The 6695-nt window shown below is 45.4% G+C and overlaps 1 pseudogene; it reads right to left on the minus strand.

Moving 5' to 3' along the window:
* The window catches only part of LOC146404476 (myelin transcription factor 1-like protein), a 28630-nt pseudogene extending 23675 nt beyond the window's left edge, over positions 1 to 4955 (minus strand).
* Positions 4956 to 6695: the final 1740 nt, after the last annotated feature.

The raw sequence follows: 6695 nt of genomic DNA on the forward strand, positions 1-6695 counted from the left end.
GATCCTTCAGCAAGTGCTTCCTGACATCGAACCAGGAAACTTAGTGCCATTTAAACACACTTGAGCAGTTTTTAATCAAGCACTCAGATTGCATATGATGAAAGCTATAAAATTTGACTGGTATTGAAATTTCTCCTCATGCAACATGGTTCCTGTTCCTGAACACACCAATTCAGCATTTTTCTCAAGACAAGCAGAACACACAGAAGGCACTGCAAGCAGATGCCCAGAATGGTGGAAATCCCATCCAGAGACATGGTGGGCAGTCAAAAATATTTCCAAAGCTGCTGGAGCAGAAGTTGGTTCTGATCTCTAAGTCTGTCCTTGGAACCCAAGGAAGCTCTCCCAGCTGTGCTGCATGCATGAGGCTAAGAGGTGACACATCTAGGCAGCCTGGGGCTCTGTGGTACCATCAAGAGAAGCAGAGTTTGGTCAGAACTCTGATGCCAGATGCCAGGAATGCAATGACATTGCTGACAAAATTATTTCTGTAGTCAGAATTGACTACAGTTCACAAATGTGCAGATAACTCCATAAAATATTTCTAAGAGCAAGCCCAAGCCAGATAGTCATGTGACCATGTGAAATACCAATTTGGGGGCAGTTTTAAAAACCCAGTGCACAGAAGGTCACTAGATGGGGGCTAGTATGAATTTGGTCCAGGCGATGAGACAGGTAAAACTTCTTTAGGGGTTTAATATTTTTATATTGATATCTCATTCATCAGGCCAATCATGGTCACTAGAAAACAAATGTTTCACTTTCAGCTAAGGATTCATTTTCTATCAAGAAAAAAGATTGGTTTAAAGATTTTTGGAACTTTTATGGGCTTTCTTCTTAAGTCATTCATGTGAACTTAAAATAGAAAAAGGACTCACAGGAAGAGATGAAGACTTTTATGTTTATATAAAAATCCTTCCTTTTATTTTTTAGCTCACATTTTATTCTCTGAAATGTGTCTTTTAGGTCCGAGAAAACCTTCAACCAGTGCTGTTGCTGAGGGGCAGGTCCTAGATATGTGTCAGCTCCTTCCTGCAGTTATTTATAGATAATAAACTCTGATGACAAAGCCAAGCCTATGGTGTTTTGACTTCAATTTCTAAATATATTACTGCAGCTCCTCTTATATGTGCTATCCCAAAGCACAATGTTTTATTGACTTTTGGGTAATTTCATAGTAACGTTGGTACAATTTAATGAATATAAATATAAAACAGTATGTGCATAGTAACAGTTTCAAAGGAAAATATTAAAACCATAAATTAGAGATATAATCTAAAATCATCAACTAGATATAAAGGACTTTACAGGGTAAAAAGCAAGTTATAACTATTACAAATCAATAAGTGACTCTTTTTAATGAGTGTATTTACAATTTCCTAACAAATTACACTACTTCATGATTTTGAAAGTGTGAAGTTGAGTGCAGATCTGTGTGAACACCATGTGGCTCCAGCTACTTCAGTTCTCGGGATACCAAGGGCGTTCTCTCAATGTGCAAGTCCTGGGGGAGGATGTGTCTTTTGCCTTATCAATACCCCCTTTTACTGTCTCCCTTCTTGCAATTCCAAATCATCTTGGGACTTAAACAAATATTTAAGCAAACACAAAACAACCAAACAAGCAAACAGGCCAACAGTTCAACTGAAAACCTTGCAACAATATCTAGAAAAAGCTGTGTACTGGCTTTAGCCTGTTCCCCTTCCCCCATTCCAAGCAGATGCTTGCAGAGAAGGAAGAGAGAGGGAGTTCCCTGATAAACTTCTGTTTTAGCCCAAGATTTTGCAAAGGTTATGCATTTGTAGTTTAAGCTGTTTTGAGAAGGTTGGGTATGAGTGAGAACTGATAAGACAGTCCTCTCCACTTTGAATAAAACCAGAGAAGCTGATCCTAGGTTGTTAACACACCCTGTGGTCACAGGAGCTATACAGGGTGTGCTGGCAGAGAACACAGCTTTGTGTAATAAGGAGGGGAGGGGTCACTCTGCCCCACTTTGCTGTCCTTGCTGGGCTGTTCTTACTTGGTTCTGAATAGAACTACACACACCTTCAAAAGGAATTTGGGAGCCATGTGGAGTCCACAGATAAGAAATGGGGCAGAGCTGTGGTCAGAGGAGGAAGATCTGGAGGAGATGGGAGAGGCCAATAGCAGTGACCACAGTGCAAAGTTCAAATCCCCAGCCCCTCCCCCACTGCAGGGAAAGCACATCCTCAGCTTTTGGGTTCTACTGCTTGTCTCCACTCTGTCCTCATTAATTTTGGGGAAACAGTGATCTGAGTTCCATTTCATGTCATAAACAAAATAAAACAACAACAAAACAAAAGGAGTCAACAGCTACAGGGATGGGACAAAGCACACTGAGGCAGGATCCAAGGGGACAGCATGTGTCCAAACACATTGATGGGTTTCTCAGGGCCCAGACTCCATCCCTAAACACACTCTGCAGAATTACAGAGAGGTGCCTACTGTGTTTGTCCCCCTCAGCCTTCCAGGGAAAGGACTCTGCTTCTTCCTAAGGGTGCTCCCTTCCTCTCAAGTACCCACCCACCTGAAGGCTTCTATGCAACTGCACCTCAGCTGTAAACATACATTCTGGATCTCCTGGTCTGTGCAACCCCCTGTGCTCCACTGAGCTCCACTCAGTTGCATTTAAGAAATGACCCTTTCTCATATCCTGCACCTGACAGGGTCTGGCCTGCACTTGCCTTCCTGAAACCACAGTCAGCACCCAAACATCTGCCACAATGGGAACCCACACAGCCTCTGCCTAAGGTTCATCTCCATGTGGGGTTTGGATCAAGCAATGCTCAACCTTCCTCTGGAGGCATGTGCACACACTGAGAGGAGAACACACCCCTGAGTCAGGGCAAAACAGGACATTCTGATCTTGGGTGTTTTTGTAACAATGGATTTTCAGACCTGAACCTCATTATGTTGAAACTCAATATTCATAAGAAATAGAACAATATGCAAAACAGATCTTTTCTGGTAATAATATGGAAGACTACAAGAAATCACCAATTCCCTTCTTGAAATTGTTCCTCACTTTGTTCTGAGAGGGTCTTGTGATGGAAACATCCACAGGGCCAAGGTCCTACACAAGATAAAACTGGAGCCCACCGTGTATGGAAAGAGGACACAGCTATTACTGGCTGCATAAAGTCAGTTGTTCAGGTTGGAAATACCACCCACACATATTAGACACAGTGACTATACTGTATGTGGTTAAGTGTACAGATTTGCACAAATACAGGCCTATGTACTTCACAAATGAAAACCTGGTTGGAACTATTGTAGTGGATGGTTTTGAGGGCCTTGCAATAAAGCAAGTGCCATAACTGTTTCCAATGCAACTTAGCAGTGAGAGGGTCCAGATGCTGAAGGAAGTGCTATTGATCTCGGCCTGGGACACTCCATGCCCTGCATAGCAAATGGCTCCCCTTGGATAATCAGTGTGAAGTCACTGCCCTGGTTTGACATTATTGGTCATCCTGTTACTGTTCAATTTCTATTGGGGATGTTTTCTCTGGGGGAGGTTACATCCATAACTGTCATTTGATGATAATTTTATAAATCACAATGCCACCTACTGAATGCAATTTGTGAAATAAATGCTTCATCCCCATTGACCAATCGTCATGGACCCTGCCACTCCACACGGCTTGTGGTTCACCTGCAGAAAGACAGGCTCAAGCTCATATTCTCCATTCTGTGCTGGGCTCTGCCCTCACCGTTTTTCCCAGGCATGAGCTCCCCATTGACACATCTTAGGATTCATTTGCTCTAACACTAGGGCACTGAGTTGCTTTGTACGTTTCTCAGACTTTCATCTGCTCTTCAGAAACTGACCATGAAATGGCCTTCTGGAATCAGCTCTAAGACATGCACTGCTGGGGTCAGCTAGATGCAGACTTGACCTGCAACCTATTGGCCTTCCCTCTAGCTGGTGCTCTCAGGAGGCAACTTGCGGTAGGTAGAAATATTGCCTTTACCATGGTATGGCTTTTTGACATGGCTGTCCCTGGACTTAGCCTTCCTCTCCTCCCTGCCTTGGCAACTGGTCCTGTAAGACCTCAGACTGTTTGCCTTCTGGCCTCCAGGGCCATCTTCTCCCTCATGGCCTTTGCCATCTCTGTCTCCAGGGCAATGGTCTGCTCCAGGAAAGTCAGGCTGCCCTTGGTCATGTTGAATACCTCCTCTGACCTGTCCAAGGTCACAGAGGTGGCATCCTTGTCCTGTTCCTGGCACCCGTCCTCCTTGGCACAGCTGGAGAATGTTCTGGACCTGGGACTCAGCTGGTCCTCCAGCCACATCAGGTTCATCATGTCAGAATAGTTATGGTCAGTGTCCTGCCCTTAAAGTCATCTTCTGGGAGGCTGTGTGGGCTGAGGCCAGCACTGGGCTATGGGCATGCTCCTGCAGGCTGCCCTCACTCAGCTTGCAGACCAGGTTGTGCAGACTCTCCAGGCTGCTCAGACACACCTCCTCATCACTCTCCTCCACCAGCTTCTCAGCCAACTGGTTGTTGGCTTTGCCCAGCATCACATAGTTCAGGCTCTGGCATTGCCCATGCTGTCCCTCAACACCACACCATGACCCTGCTCCAGGAGCTTCAGTGAGTCTACCATCTCCCTGACCACATCACTGTCCAGGTCCAGGCTCAGCTCAGTCTTGCTGCCCAGAGACTCATTCTTGACTCTGACATCCTCCGGGCTGTGAGAGGTGCTACTGTTCATCTCCAGTTTGGTGCAGGCACAGAAGGTGGTGCCCTCGGTGATCTTGCCCAGGTTCAACAGGGACTTGGCCAACAGCTCATCATAGTTGTCATACTCATTGTTTTTGTTGTCATCCTTCTCTGCATCTTGCATCAGGTGCAGATTGTGGCTGTTCAGCTGATGGCCTTCTGCAAGGAGAGGTGGTTCGAACTTGTGGTGGCCCCACATGCACACAGGCATGCTCCCCACATCCTGCCCGTGGGCTGGCACTGGGCTATCCCACAGCAGGTCTGCCCACAGAGCCCACTCAGGGCCAAAGCTGAGCACAGCGGTCCACCTAGAGCTCCCGCCCCATGCCATGAGTGCCCTTGGTCAGCAGTGCAGGAGACCAGGGTATGTGGGAAATATACTTGTAAAGTGTTACCTTCCCCTTACTGCTAGAATTTAAGAATTACCTTTTTAATATTGGCTTTATTGATTTACAGTCCAAGCAGATGCTAGATTCATTGCATGACTAGGTCTTCTAAGAGTTCATGAACTTTACTTGTCACCCGCTCAGTGCTAAGAGGCGGTTCCAAGCACTATTTTTAGAAAAAAAAAATTTTTTAATTTATTTTTTGGCCACACCTATTGCATGTGGAAGTTCCCAGGCCAAGGATTGAACCTGCACCACAGCTATAAACCAGAGCCACAGCAGTGACAATGCTGGATCCTTAACCCACTGAGCCACCAAGGAACTCCCCCAGCACTGTTTTTAAACTGTTTCACAGAGAAGCTCAGGCAGACAGGAGAGGAAGGCCCTCCTGGGGTGCAGCCCAGGGCTCACCTTCAGGAGGCGCTCAGGGGATGTTTACACCTGTGTAGAATTTAGAGATGGAACCATCCCCTCCCAGTTGGGGAACAGGAGCCCATAAAGCACAGGTGGCGCCCAGGCTCAGTCACGGGCCCTGGGCAATGTCTCCATGCCAAACACAAACCTAGTTTTCACTACGATTCTGGGTGTTTTTGGATTCCTACCTGAGTCCTGTGAAACATTGTAGGTCTGAATTTTATCTGATCTGAATTGGATTTTTATAGACAATTTATGCTGAAGATCTACAACTAGATAGCCAAAAAAAATCCTTAAAAAAACAGTCAGGTAGGGCATTTTTTTTTTCTGTAGCTTTATGACTAGAATTTGATGTGGTTAGAACTCTGTGGATTATAAGTTTATAAATACAAGCATTAGCTAGATTTAATAGTTTGTCTCTAAAAACTGTCTGAGACGCACCTTCTAATTCTTTCAATGTCTAGACCTGGTTGTGTCACCATTGTTCTTTCTACTCATTAAAATAGGCTGTGGGCAAGCACATAGACAACCAATTAAAAAATTGTAAAAGAAACAGAGAGAAGAGACACTTCTTCAGAGCAGAAATTGCTGTGGGTTTACCAGGTCATAGATGTGGTCTAAGAGTCCCTCCAATCCCCCACCCCAGGTTTCTTATGACACTACTAGGTGTTTTCTTTGTTTGATTATAAAAATACAAAATTCAGTTTTGACTTGCAAATATAGAAATGTGACAATGTATTAGATTCTAGTGAAAAGATGATGGTGTTTTAACAGCTACTGCAACTACAGGAAAGAAGAAAAAGTGTGGACCATTACACAAACCATGTGACCAGGCAAGCACAAAGGTTCCTGTGCTGAGGATGTGAAATCAGGGAGCACCAAGTGACATCCCTGGTGTCAGTCTCAGGGCCCCTTGAGAGGGAGGCATCACCTACTGTTCTCCTGAAGGTGACAATAGGTTGATGTGCTCTCCAGGTCACTCTGTGGGTAGGTGAAAGAGGAGGATGCCATCCTGGGATCCAGGTCAGAACTGCCTCCTTCCATAGCAACCAGACCTGTGCCATCCTCACTGACAAGGCCATCCTGGGTCTACCCCTCTGGACATCCCACTCTCATCCCTGCCAGGCCTGGCTGCCAGCCACATGGGGGCT

Source organism: Sus scrofa, chromosome 3, assembly GCF_054392235.1.
Source record: "Sus scrofa isolate SSC_HxYL_T2T_F1_AM1 chromosome 3, Sscrofa_HxYL_maternal_Yorkshire_Landrace_v2.0, whole genome shotgun sequence".
Lineage (NCBI taxonomy): Eukaryota > Metazoa > Chordata > Mammalia > Artiodactyla > Suidae > Sus > Sus scrofa.